The sequence below is a fragment of the Periplaneta americana genome, chromosome 2 (assembly GCF_040183065.1).
Source record: "Periplaneta americana isolate PAMFEO1 chromosome 2, P.americana_PAMFEO1_priV1, whole genome shotgun sequence".
NCBI lineage: Eukaryota > Metazoa > Arthropoda > Insecta > Blattodea > Blattidae > Periplaneta > Periplaneta americana.
The window spans coordinates 17,847,779-17,863,774 of NC_091118.1; positions in this window are offsets into that span (position 1 = coordinate 17,847,779).

Below are 15,996 nucleotides of genomic sequence, written 5' to 3' on the forward strand. Positions count from 1 at the left end.
AATAAATAAAAAATTATTATTATTATTATTATTATCATTATTATTATTAACTCTTCTATATTAGAAATTCTAAATCTTCTTCGCCGGTCTCCAGATGTATTAAAAATGCTAACTTACATGTAGGCGATTTCGATCCATTCAATGTACAGAAGTATTAAAATAAGGCAATGTATTTGCTAATATTATTTGCATAATCCTTATACATACCTTTAAGGAGGCCGAGACGTAGATGGGAAGATAATATTAAAATGGATTTGAGGGAGGTGGGATATGATGATAGAGACTGGATTAATCTTGCACAGGATAGGGACCGCTGGCGGGCTTATGTGAGGGCGGCAATGAACCTTCGGGTTCCTTAAAAGCCATTTGTAAGTAAGTAAGTAATCCTTATACACAAATTGGTTAATACTTTTTTAAGAATCAACTCCTTTCTATAAAATTTTATAGCATTAATTCTTGTAAATTAATCATTGTAATCTATGTTCTTCATTTTGTTGTTAACTCAATTATTTAATTTGTAGTTGTTCATTTTAATGTATTAATTGTATCACTGTGCTGGACTTTTATTGGCCAATGGCTGTTGTCCAGCGCATAAATAAATAAATAAATTAATTAATTAATTATTACTATTATTATTATTACTATTATTTTATTATTATTACCATTATTACTATTATTATTATTACTATTATTATTATTATGTTTATTTATTTTATTGGGTTATTTTACGACGCTGTATCAACGTCTAGGTTATTTAGCGTCTGAATGATATGAAGGTGATAATGCCGGTGAAATGAGTCCGGAGTCCAGCACCGAAAGTTACCCACCTTTTGCTCGTACTGGGTTGAGGGAAAACCCGGGAAAAAGCCTCAACCAGGTAACTTGCCCCGATCGGGATTCGAACCCGGGCCACCTGGTTTCGCGGCCAGACGCGCTGACCGTTACTCCACAGGTGTGGACATTATTATTATTATTATTATTATTATTATTATTATTATTATTATTATTATTATTATTTCGGAATAGGCATTAAATGTCTTTCTCGTGTTAAATTCTATCGTACCTGGTTAACATGTTTCGGTCTATTAACGACCTTCTTCAGAACCGGTTGTTGCTGGTCTTGGCGCCTCTTGTTTTAGTTTCAGTAGTTTCAGTAGTTTCATTTTGGAGATGCCGATAAGCTCACTGTATTATAATATCAATTTTTGTTTACCACCTATGCTTATCTTAATATTTGGATTTATATGAACGTTTTCGACACTCGGTGTGTGTCATCTTCAGATATGGGGCCTATGTCATTGTGTGTTGTGAAGCCCTAGCTTCTTAATTATGTTGTGGGTTGTTCACTTGTGTATGGCCTTTCACGATTTCTTAGTTTACTATAAGCAGTATGTGGTTGGTTACTGTGATTCTGTTAAGTTCTAGCTTTTGAAAAACCCGTATAGGACAATAAAATATGTTAAAAACATTATAACACAATAAATAAAACAAATAAATATATACACTATAAAAACACTGTATACACTATATTACTTTTTCACATATATGGTTGGCTGTGTTGGCCTGTTGTATCGTTAAAATTGGGTTACTTTACTGTTCTCGGTAAGAACTGTCTTTTTTGACGCACTTTCACTGATATTCCATATTGTATGTTGGGGTTTTTTGATGTTGTTCAAGTTGACTGCTGTGGATCGTGGATGCTGTTGTTGAATACTTAGACGTATATAATACAAGCTATTTTCTGTTGGGTCCGCTGTCTAGTATGGCCATGCGTGTTATTTTAGATGATGTTGGAATGTTCCTATGTGGTGCATGGCTGGGACTAGAATTATTAGAATATTATAATGCCTCTTGTTTTGTTTCCTGTGAGGGTGTGTTCGTGTGGTGCAATGTAGAGTCAAAGAGTGTGTGTGTTCTGAAATTGGGTTGTGTGTTGAGAATTTCATTTGCGTGTGTTTTTGTGTGTCTGTATATTTCGTATTGTTCTAGTGTGTTTAGTTTCTGGCTTTTTGGTTGGATGTGTAGAATTTCCATGTCTGTGTTGATGTCTCTGTGGGTGTGGTTAGCATTTGTGATGTGTTCTGCATATGTCGAAATGTTTTGAAATTTTGTTGTGGCTGTGATGTGTTCTTTGTAACGTGTTCACAAAACATTGTCCTTGGTCTACATCACAATCGTGAATCGAAGTTGAATGTTCAGAGTTGCCTCTTCTAGAGACATGCATAAGATGTTCTAAAAGTTGTGGCAAACGCTGGATTGCCCACGCCATTTTAACAGAGTTTAGTTGCTTTCTATAAGAGGCAACTCTGGATATTCGACTTCGATTGTGATGTAGACCAAGGAATCTGTTTTGTATGATATGAAGCCGTTGCTGGAAGAGGAGGCAATAATGTCTACATCTATGTGTATAATTCCTTAATAAATATTTCAAGCCAGAGATAAAACATGTAACAGTGCTTTCCGATTCATGTGGCGGGAAGAATAGAACATCAAGTTGCTGCCATATGTACGACTATGACTGCTTTACAGGATTCTGATGGCGGGAAATAGCAAAGAATGGAGAAAGCTGGGTTTGCAGTAAAAGATCTGCCCTTGGGCAGGAAAGTATGAAATAGTACATTATGCAACAAGCCTATAATGATAGTAATTAAGACGCAAGTATGTTTGTTTATGAAACGAGCGCAAGCGAGTTTTATAATTTTCATACGAGCGTCTTAATTACCATTATAGGCAAGTTTCATACGACTTTTTATGCTCGACCATATTTCTAACTTGAAATTATTCAGAAATGTTCATTTTATTTGTATCTGACAGAAGATCGGAAGTGACCTTGCTCATAGCTCGAAATTGTGAGATGTGCGCAGACGCGAAAGTATTGATTTTTTCCGAGGAACAATAATGTCATTGACCTTGATGTAATGCAGAGAATGTATAACCTGGAAATTGATTTAGAATTGATAAACGAGGTGACAAATTGAATTTATTTGAATATTATTTACAATTAACGCTAATTATTATAGTAACAGAACATAAACTTCTGCGACAGTATTGGATTTCCAGCCTCCGTGATGTTTCCCTCGTCTTTCGATTCCATATCCGAGAATAATCGAAAACCTGAACTTTAATGAATAGGTATACTTTAATGACATGCATTAAAGGACTGCTACCAGGTGTATAATTACTACATTTCGGCATGGTCGAGCATAAAAATATGTATACATTCTTATATCATTGTAATGTTGTTTTTGTATTTTAAGTTGGCATCAAATTAAGTTGAAAGTTTGTTGTTCTTATTATACTTTTACTGCCTTGTATTTTATCACCTTGCCCCCCACATTTTTTTAAAAATAAGCACATAAAGTAAGCGCTGTATTAAATTACTTGTAGCATTAACATTGATATATATGAAAACTTGGGTGGGTAAAGTGTATTAAGTCCAAATTTCACGGCATCTCCTTACGTTTAAGCATATATTGGAGTCTTAAATTAAACTTGAGTTTCAGATATTTTAGGAAAGGTTAACAATACTCTAACAAACACTATGAGAGGGCCACTAAGTAAAAATATAAAAATTAGGATTTTGGGGAACTATTCAAACTTTAAAAATAATTTTTATCGAAAATAACTTTTCTGGAGTTAGGGGAGAGTTGGGTAGTATCGGACATCGGGTAATATCGGACAGTGCGTTTCTTTCATCTACAAACAGATGATAGTACCTGAATGACGTGGTTACGTAACTGTATGCGACATCACAGAAACGTAACCATGTCATTCAGGTACTATCATCTGTTTGTAGATGAAAGAAACTCACTGTCCGATATTACCCGATGTCCGATACTACCCAACTCTCCCCTAACACACTTTTCCCACCCACCCACCCGCCAATTATGCCAAGGTCGGAACTTGAATCCTTTGCCGTGACTTCCATAAGTCGTAAGTATGGACTACGTGGAGTAACGGTCAGCGAGTCTGGCAGCGAAACTAGGTGGCCCGAGTTCGATTCCCGGTCGGGGCAAGTTACCTGGTGAAGTTTTATCCGGGCTTTTCCCTCAACCCAATATGAGCAAATGCGGGGTAACTATCGGTGTTGGCCCCCGGACTCATTTCACCGGCATTATCACCTTCATCGCATTCAGAAGCTAAATAACCTAAGATGTTGATAAAGCGTCGTAAAATAATCTACTAAAAAAGTATGGACTACAGCCGGATTGTTGAACCCTTGAGTGGAGAGTGATAATAATATTAATATCATATATAATTTGCTTCAATTAATAAAACTATCACTGGCAGAACGAGAGTCAACTGAGGTCGAGATCCGAGGGCGATGCGGACCTCTGGCAAACATCCCATTTTTATCAAGAGTTCAGCAGTCAAAGTCCAGATGATGGCACGTCCGGTCTGCCTGCTACGAACAGAGCACATGAATATGAACTCCATCTTCCGTGCTGCTTACTTGCTTGTATAACACACAAGCCTTTTCATTAAATCTACCCTGAATTTCAGTAGCTAAAAGTTTTACGTAATTTGTTTTTTCTTCAATGAGCTGATATAACCCGACTTGCTATAAATATGATACGCAGCAATAGTTCCAGGCTCATACTGCAGCGGTAAAATGAATGGCGGTACTGGAGTCTCAAATGCCGACATTAAAATTGCAGGAACACCATAAACTTATTCTCGTAAAAGGTCTGCAATTTTTGCAATTTAATATTTTCCACGGGGAAAATTATTCTCTGTTTTTATCACGCCCCACATCTTCATGTTTCTACATCTCTTGACCTGTCTTCAAATCTCCATCTCTCTCCACATTCCTTCTCTCTCACCACATCTCCATCTTACTTTCTATTTTCTTTCCCTCCGTATTTCTCTACAAACCTCTATATCATAATCTTTCATTATATCTTTATACAGGGACATCATTTTATTTTTACTAACATTTTTAATATTAACTTGCCTATACCTCTGGATTAACGCCGTTTGCTACCCCTCCCACGACTGGAGTTCGATGATACTGACGTAATATACAAACAAATCACTTTCCTAGGTATAGGAGGGAAGAAAAGTAGTTCATCCATTTAGTAAACTATGAAATATTGCGCTTTTGAATTTGATCATTTTCATTAGGTTTTTGTTTAATCAAAATACAGTACAGTATTAACAATGAGTGTCTTTACTCACGAACTGACCTGTCCATGTGGACGTATTCATTATGCAGTGTATATTATACTGTCTACAGCACATTAGCGTACAATATAGAGAATGAAGTTAAATTGAAAAATAATCATAATATGGATATTTAAACACATTTTTGAAAATGGTGGGCGTTCATTTCGATACAGATTTCAGTTCTAATGTGCATATTATCGCACTATAGACTATTGTACCTAATACCAAATACCAGTTTCGTTCTTCGTACTAGTAACTCATGTTGAAATAATTCTGTACCTACTGTATGAAAGAGTACCTTACGTACTGTAAATTCAATCTTTACTTCTGCCCGATCCGAAAAGATAAAATTACTCAGACATAGACCCTCTACTATCTACTGTCCGTCCAAGTGGTTATGTCGTAGGGTCGTAGAAAGGGAGGAAATCACATGACAGTTGATTACTTAACGTGGCCCTTTTATTTAAGTTATTTTAAATAGTTGTATAATACTACGTAGACGTCCAATTCCTAACAGAAATTAATGTTCTCAGAAAAGAGCTAAGACAGCCCAGCCATTAGCTGGCGAATAAAAGCTGGTGGGTGAAACCGGGATACGACGTAGGTAAGCGGACGACAGTACCTGTGCGAAAATGATTAAATATTGAAAGCTCTTTCGTCACTGGAAAACGCGAACATATTTTTGGAACGTATTGTTTACTACGACCGTAACGCTACTATGACTGTATATGAGGTCTAGGATCTGTGTAGAGGACGCTTGAACTTCATTAGTAGAAGGAGTGGGAATGAAGTACATTCAAAAACTCAGGTACAATAAAAATTGAAGTAAAAATAAAATGATGTCCCTGTACATTAGTAACTCTATCCACATTATATATCTCTACATCTTCACCTCTCTATATCTCTACTTCTGTACCTCATGTAGGCTACATCTGGATCTGCACCTCCTGTACACCTGCACTCCCATATATATCCGCTTATGTACCTCACTACACCACTTCATCCCCACCTCCTCCAACTTTGCATTTGCAGCACTCTGCATTTCCCCATCTGCACCTCTCTGCACCGTCCACACCTGTGGAGTAACGGTCAACGCGTCTGGCAGCGAAACCAGGTGGCCCGGGTTCGATTCCCGGTTGGAGCAAGTTACCTGGTTGAGGTTTTTTTCCGGGGGTTTCCCTCAACCCCATATAAGCAAGTGCTGGGTAACTATCGGTGCTAGACCCCGGACTCATTTCACCGGCATTACAACCTTCATCTCACTCAGACGCTAAATAACCTAAGATGTTGACAAATCGTCGTAAAATAACCTACTAAAATAAAACAAATCTCTCTGCACCTCTCTATCTTCACATCCCTGCACATCTGTATCTGCACCTCTAATTATACACCTCTTTACTCGTACTGTATCTCCGGATCTACATGTTCCTGGACCTCTTCATCTACACCTCCTTATATTTCTTCACCTACATCTTCTTACACCTCTTCATCTACACCTCCTTACATCTCTTCATCTACACCTCTTTATACCTCTTCATCTACACCTCCTTACACCTCTTCATTTCACCTTCTTACACCTCTTCATCTACACCTCCTTACAACTCTTCATCTATACCTACCTCCTTACACCTCTTCATCTACACCTCCTTACACCTCATCTACATCTCCTTACACCGCTTCATCTCACCTTCTTACACCTCTTCATCGACACCTCCTTACACCTCTTCATCTGCACCTCCTTACAACTCTTCATCTACACCTCCTTACACCTCTTCATCTCACCTTCTTACACCTCTCCGTCGACACTTCCTTACACCTCTTCATCTACACCTCCTTACACCTCTTCATCTACACCTCCTTACAACTCTTCATCTACACCTCCTTACACCTCTTCATCTCACCTTCTTACACCTCTCCGTCGACACCTCCTTACACCTCTTCATCTACACCTCCTTACACCTCTTCATCTCACCTTCTTATACCTCTCCGTCGACACCTCCTTACACCTCTTCATCTACACCTCCTTACACCTCATCTATATCTCCTTACACCTCTTCATCTCACCTTCTTACACCTCTCCGTCGACACCTCCTTACACCTCTTCATCTACACCTCCTTACAACTCTTCATCTACACCTCCTTACACCTCTTCATCTCACCTTCTTACACCTCTCCGTCGACACCTCCTTACACCTCTTCATCTACACCTCCTTACACCTCTTCATCTCACCTTCTTACACCTCTCCGTCGACACCTCCTTACACCTCTTCATCTACACCTCCTTACACCCCATCTATACCTCCTTACACCTCATCTACATCTCCTTACACCTCTTCATCTCACCTTCTTACACCTCTTCATCGACACCTCCTTGCACCTCTTCATCTGCACCTCCTTACAACTCTTCATCTACACCTCCTTACACCTCTTCATCTCACCTTCTTACATCTCTCCGTCGACACCTCCTTACACCTCATCTACACCTCCTTACACCTCATCTACATCTCCTTACACCTCTTCATCTCACCTTCTTACACCTCTTCATCTACACCTCCTTACACCTCTTCATCTACACCTCCTTACAACTCTTCATCTACACCTCCTTACAACTCTTCATCTACACCTCCTTACACCTCTTCATCTGCACCACCATGGTCCTGTGCATCTACATCTCCCTGCAACTTCCTGCATCTCTCCATCTGTACCTCCCTGCACCTCTCTTAATCTACACAGCCGCACTTCTCTACATCTAACCTACTTTCATCTCTAACATGAGAGGCTTACGATTTTTTTGCATGATCGTATTTTATCGTAATTATGCACTGTAAAATAAATTGCAGTTAATGTTTTAAGAGAGTTTTGCGTGTTTTTGGTACAAGATTGTGTACGTTACTGTACTATCGTGTAAATAAAAGTGCTGATATTTGCAATTATTCTAACTTTTTACACAAATTAATAAATTAATGTAGTCTAGAAGAAGTGATCTAGTGTCTAGAGCGCTGGACTTATAAACTGTGGGCCCGGGTTCGATCTGCGGCGTACTCCTGATTTACAAGTTGTGTTGGGCAAGCCCATGGTCCAGGTAACACAGGGGTTTTCTCCGGGAGCTCCGGTTCCCCCGTGGCATTCCAACATATCTCCATCATCATCTCATCGTGAGTGTAACATAGACCAGCCTCCTATGGCGCATTTTGGGCAAAGACTCTCTCGGTAAATTGGCCTACACAACTGGCTTCATATAGATGAATGACGAAAAGTCAAGTTCCTCGATAAAAAATGAATTCCATCATGACAGCTGTCTTCACCAATGACAGGGATGATTTCTATTTCTGGGAAAACGCGGAAATTGTACCTTGAAGCAAGTAGAGTGAAGGTTTGGAAGTAAATCCCGAAAAGACTAAGTATATGATTATGTCTCGTGATCAGAATATTGTACGAAATGGTAATATAAAAACTGGAGATTTATCCTTCGAAGAGGTGGAAAAATTCAAATATCTTGGAGCAACAGTAACAAATATAAATGACACTCGATAGGAAATTAAACGCAGAATAAATATGGGAAATGCCTGTTATTATTCGGTTGAGAAGCTTTTATCATCCAGTCTGCTGTCAAAAAATCTGAAAGTTAGAATTTATAAAACAGTTATATTACCGGTTGTTCTGTATGGTTGTGAAACTTGGACTCTCACTTTGAGAGAGGAAGAGAGATTAAGGGTGTTTGAGAATAAGGTTCTTGGGAAAATATTTGGGGCTAAGAGGGATGAAGTTACAGGAGAATGGAGAAAGTTACACAACGCAGAACTGCACGCATTGTATTCTTCACCTGATATAATTAGGAACATTAAATCCAGACGTTTGAGATGGGCAGGGCATGTAGCACGTATGGGCGAATTCAGAAATGCACTTAGAGTGTTAGTTAGGAGACCGGAGGAAAAAGACCTTTGGGGAGGGCGAGACGTAGATGGAAGGATAATATTAAAATGGATTTGAGGGAGGTGGGATATGATGGTAGGGACTGGATTAATCTTGCTCAGGATAGGGACCGATGGCGGGCTTATGTGAGGGCGGCAATGAACCTCCGGGTTCCTTAAAAGCCATTTGTAAGTAAGTAAGAGCACATGCTAGGTTTTGTAAACTATAACAGTAATAATATTTTTTCTAGGGTTTCTTAGAAAGCAATATCGGACAGGTACCCACAGAAACAAATGCGATCGCACAAAAACTAAATTTAAGAACATGCAGTAACCTTTAGCCTTCACACTGACTCTGCGATCCACATCTCTTGCTGGGTCAACGCCTCTATTCGACCACGTGATTATCATTCTTATTATCACACAAAAACCAAAACTACAGCTTGGCAGTCACGTTGTCGATGAATGTGAGCTTCTTTTGGATCATAACTCGTGTCTGATTCAAACACAAAAACAGTGATTAACTAAAACCTCTGCTACCATGTTAGCTAAAGCAATACGGTATTTGGAATTTTGTCTCGGGCTGTTTTGTCAATGAAATTTTTACTTTTTTTTTTTTTTTCGAGTTTATCTTCATCATTCCCTGCGTTTCCATGACCCAAAATCGAGCGAGGATATTGCATTTCAAGCCCTCCCGCCTATTTTTTCGAATCGAACTTTCCGAATTCAAAATTCCGAATGAACTTTTTCGGAATGATCGTTTTTCCGAAGTCAATTTTTCCCGAAATGCCTTTCCGATTCAACTTTTTCAAATACATATTTCCGAAAATACGTAATAATAATGAATTACAACTTCTGTTTATAATGTGAAACAGCAATAATGAAATGTTTCTTAAGCACCAAATTTCATAAAGATAAAAAGGGAACCTCAGATAACGAAATCCTGACATTAAACGGTTAAAGGTGTTTTCTGTACCGAATTAAAGATAATCCGCATGGAGTGGTCTGAAATTAATGTTGAGCAAGTCTACAGAACATACAAAGAAGACAACAGGTGGATACAATAATTACTTGAGAATTATTGGTCACAGCTTAATTATCCCATAGGCTATGGCCATTCGTTTCCTGAGAAAATTATAAATAGATTTATAAAATTCCCACAAAAAAAATCAAACTGGAAATAATGTAAATATATTTCCAAAATTCCAATAAACAGCTACAATGTAAATATTGTAAAATGATTTGTAATAAAAGACCAATGAAAACCGTATATTAACCCAGTTACACTTCCGAAAACAATTCGGAAAATGGTTTTGGAAAACACTGCATTCAGATCAATTAGCATTCAGGAAACGTCCCATCCAGAAATTTGGCTTTCGGAATTGCATCCGTTCGGAATTTGCACTTCGGAAATTCCGATTTACGAACAGGAAAATCTTGCAGGTAATTTTCCTTTCGGAAAATTGCATTACCAAAAATTACCGGGAATCATTTCACGGGATATGAAATGTTCTGAGTTTTTCCGGAAGGGATGAAACCTTTGTAAATTTATAATAGATAAAAAAAAATCCGTGTTCCTGAATGAAAGAGCCCAGGAAAAATTTACTAGTCATTTTTCGTCCACTCAATACCTGTCAACCACCGGCGTAGCTCAGCCGGCTAAGGCGCTTGCCTGCCGACCCGGAGTTGCGCTCAGACGCCGGTTCGATTCTCGCTTGGGTTGGTTATCTGGTTGAGTTTTTTTTTTCCAATGTTTTCTCCAATCGTAAAGCAAATTTCAGGTAATATATGGCGAATTTTCGGCCTCATCTCGCCAAGTATCATCTCGTTATCATCAATTCCATCGACGCTATATAACCTCGTAGTTGATACAGCGTCATTAAATAACCAAGCAAAAAAAATATCTGTGCCCATTGAGTTGTCTCAGTGTATAGCTGGATTTGTTCCATCTTCCACTTCTCATCTAATTCATGCATACCTCATTATCATCAGTCAGAAATAATAAAATTACACCGCAGGGGAAGCTTATAGATTCTCCTCACGTCCATACACCTTCATCACAAACACAGATTAACTCTGTATACTTGCTAGTTGTCTTATGTCAGTATCAGATTTGTTTACTGATATTAAATGTGTCATTTGATTTCCGTCAAGTAATAGCCTATAAATGATGTTATTGAACTATGAAATGCATATTAACAACTTTCGCAACATGATAAAAGAACTGAATGGTTGCGAAACGCATATTTATAATGTGAACACATTTATAATCGTTATTATGACACACATTTCTTTGTTTACTTACAGGGCGGAAAAACTTTATAACCCATACAAAATTAATTCTTACAAAATTAAGAATTTATTTCCGTTTTCATACTGAAACAAAATGTAACTTTCCTTTCTGCAAAGGAATTTTTTGCACAATCGTGTTTTTTGTTGTATTTAGGGGAGAGTCGGGTAGTATCGGACATCGGGTAGTATCGGACGGTGCGTTTCTTTCGTCTACCACCATGTGGTAGTACCTGAATGACATGGTTACGTTTCTCTATGCGACATCACAGAAACGTAACCATGTCAATCAGGTACTATCATCGTGTGGTAGATGAAAGAAACTCACTGTCCGATATTACCCGATGTCCGATACTACCCGACTCTCCCCTAAAGCGATTGTTGTTAGGCCTTGAAAGTTATAATTCCCGCACAAAAACTTGTTTCGGAATATGTATGATAAGAACTTTCTTGTGTTAAATTTTAACGTACCTTGTTAACATGTTTCGACCTATTTTCGGTCATCTTCAGAACTGGTCGTTGTTGGTCTTGGCGCCTCTTGTTTCCTGACTCTACACTACGAACGCACCCACACAGGAAACAAGAGGCGCCAAGACCAACAACGACCAATTCTGAAGATGGCCGAAAATAGGTCGAAACATGTTAACAAGGTACGTTAAAATTTAACACAAGAAAGTTCTTATCATACATATTCCGAAGTGATACAGTGTTAAAAGTTGTGTAATCAAGATGTAGAAACTTGTTGCTAAGAAAACCATTCTTCATAACATAAATCTATACTGAAATGGACTCATTACATTGCACTTATTGTTACTTAGTTACCATTACAGTGCAGTTTTTGCGAAGGCTTTGGAATAATATTGCTCTAAATTTTCAATAATATAATATAAAGTATTTGCAATTTTAAAAATATGATCGTGCAAAAAATGTTGTACAATAGACGTTTGTGAAGCGCATTACAAAATTTCGGAAAACTTTTCCTCGGTTTTGTAAAAAGCACTTCCCAATCTTGTATCGTAATATGTACTATTACAATGTTACATTTGTTCGGATCAAATTTCTACAAATTTAAAGGACAAAACTAAAGTTCTTTCAATCATTTATTATCATAATACGCTGCTCTCTTAAATTGACTGAGCATATCGGGAATTTAATAAATGGCTTTTCCAAAACACGCTATGAAATGTTTAATATAAAACAATTTTTATCTCGAAAAGGAAGCAAAAAAGAGGAAAATTGTATTTAACTTTTTTGTTTGAAATATCTCAAAGAATAATCCCCTGAAATTAATGACTTTACTTACGTTTCATCCTATACATTTCCTATACAAAGTAAATGTAACATAGACGTCAACATTATAACTACGAATTCAATAAACAAAAACATAGAAAAACGTAAGATAAACTTAGATCCCACAACCCTTTAGATTTTCCGTAAATGTCACAATACCGGTAATCTTACAATCCAAATGGGCAGAAACATACATAACCAATGAAATAGGACAATTTATTTCTGCAGTTAGTGACGCTTATTTCTATGGCTAGCAAGAATTAGCGTCATAGAGTTTGTTTAAATAGAATACATTGATTTTACATCTTGATTACACAACTTTTAACACCGTATCACTTCGGAATATGTATGATAAGAACTTTCTTGTGTTAAATTTTAACGCACCTTGTTAACATGTTTCGACCTATTTTGGGTCATCTTCAGAACTGGTCGTTGTTGGTCTTGGCGCCTCTTGTTTCCTGACTCTACACTACGAACGCACCCTCACAGGAAACAAGAGGCGCCAAGACCAACAACGACCAGTTCCGAAGATGACCGAAAATAGGTCGAAACATGTTAACAAGGTACGTTAAAATTTAACACAAGAAAGTTCTTATCATACATATTCCGACATTGATTTTATTCGTTTGAAGTTTCACTAGGATTACGTCGTTCCTGCAGCAATTAAGAAATTAACGGCAATAGCTGGAAATCTAAAAATTTTGTAACTTCTGTTTATATAACTTTATCATTCAGAGAAAACGAACCTAAAACACTGTCCCCTACTACAGATTGGCTCTTTTTACAAAGCTCTTCATATTATTTAGCTGCGTATTTGTATAAAAGCAATGAAACGTTATAAAAGCTGATCAGAATAACTTAAAAATAAGTAAAAAAAACTTTATTCTGTCCTCTGGCCCCGTGACAGAATGGACAAAAACAGATTGAGAACAAAGGTCGTTTCCTTAACTACGAGTAGATATTAATTACACTGTGAAACAAAACATACAAGACTGAAGTTATCCAAGTAAATAACTAAACACGTAGCCTTGAAAAAAAAAAATGTTATTTATAATAATAAATTCATTCACAACGGCGGTTGTAACATGGAGTTGTTCACCGCTGTAGAGTAAAGGTTTGCGTGCCTGAGTGTCAAACGAGCGGTTCCTGGTTCAAATCCTGGTTAGGACAAGTTATCTGGTTGCGGTTTTTTCCGGGATATTCTCTCAACCCAGAAGGGGTTAGGTACCGTTTACAGTAGTAAAATTTTTGGAAATATTCAACAATTTTTCCTCCATTACTGTATCTTGTACAATAACGAAAATAGGTGCAGTATGTGTAAAACACTGTCCTTCTCCTATACGAAAAAATATATTTTTACGATTTAAAAAAATTTTCTTTTTCAAAATTCAAAATGGTGGCAGTTTAATGTGCAATGATGAAGCGTTTCCCTCATAAATCATAAACTTGTTAACTTTTTCATGTTCTTTCTCTTTTATTTTATTGCTGAAACTCATGTTTACAATATCAAGCTCTTTCAACTACATTCTTTAATAAATATATATATTATTTTATGTTAGAAGAAAATACTGATATTTTACCATTTTTTTAAATGAATTTATTTTTTATCAGACAATCTATCAAAGGTAAAGAAGCGATCTTGCATCATATTGTAGATATGACATGCATAAATACACACAAAAAATTTCATCACAGAATGTTGGATAGTTTTTGAGTTATGTGGGAAACGCTTCATCACTGCACAGTGAAAAGAATTTTGAAAAAAAAAATGTAAATCATTTTTTTAAACTGTAAAAATATTTTTTTTCATATAGTAGAAGGACAGTGTTTTACACATACCAATTTTCATTATTGTACAAGATACAGTAATGGAGGGAAAAAAAATGTTGAATATTTCCAAAATTTTACTGCTGTAAGCTGCATCTAAGAGCAAATGCTGGGTAACTTTCGGTGCTGGAACCTGGACCCATTTCGCTTGAATTATCACCTTCATTTCATTCAGAAGCTAGATAGCCATAGCATTGATGAAGCTACGAAAAATAAACCACTTAAAAAAAAAAGATGAAGTTATTTTCGTTTATTCTGCGTGAAGTATTTAACTTTACAATTATTAGACTATTAAATCCAAAACTATAAGCTAATTGATACTTATATTGTAAGTTTCAGACACAGATTTCAAATCAACAGACACTGAGGCCAGAAGCCGCCATTTTTAAAGCGGACTAGAACTTTTGTTAGGTTCTGTTTAACTTCTCTACATAGATGTGCAGTATAGGAAATGTGACGTTATCACGAAATGTCGATGTAATGTGCCGCGTTTGGGTGTACAAATCATAGATTTCAAACCTTGAAAATGAAAATCATTGTTATTAATTTTGAATTTTTTATTCATATAATAATGCAATACTAAAAAAGCAGCCAGTCTGTACATGTAAATATTTATGAAAACTACAAATATCAATGAATTTGTATTTAAAAACAACATAAAATGTAGTCAAGACAAAATGTAGAACCATTTAGTAATAAATTATGAATTATAATTAATAAAGAATAAAAATAATAAACAAAATCCAATAAAAACAAAATGTATAACCATTTAGCAATTAAATAATTATTCCACACCTGTGGAGTAACGGTAAGTGCGCCTGGCCGCGAAACCAGGTGGCCCGTTTCGATTCCCAGTCGGGACAAGTTACCTGATTGAGGTTTTTTCGGGGTCTTCCCTCAACCGAATATGAGTAAATGCTGGGTAACTTTCGGTGCTGGACCCCGGACTCATTTCACCGGCAATATCATCTTCATATCATTCAGACGTTAAATAACCTAAGATGTTGATAAAGTGTCGTAAAATAACCTACTTAAAATTAAATAATTATAATTAGTAAAAAAATATAAGTAAAAAAGCAGCAAAAATAAAGTAGAGCCGTTTAGAAAATATTAATTAGAATTAGTAAAGAGTAAAAATAAAAATACAAATAAATTAGAAAACTATTCAATAAAAATTTATTATTTATTTTTTAAATTTATGTAAGTATAGGGGAGATTTGGGTAGTATCGGACATCGGGTAATATCGGACAGTGCGTTTCTTTCATCTACCACCAGATGGTAGTACCTGAATAACATGTTTGTGCGAGATCGTGCGTATTTGCTTGGTTTCAGCACAAAACCAATTCGCGGAAAGTCTAAAATTCCACATTCAATATTCCCAACCTAACACACATAACAATTTCCCTCTTCTTACCGCTTAAGTGACATATTGATTTTACTGCTTTAGGCTTTTAACATATTATTTTTAGAGACGTTCAATATAGTAATAATTATAAATTGGAAACTTACCAC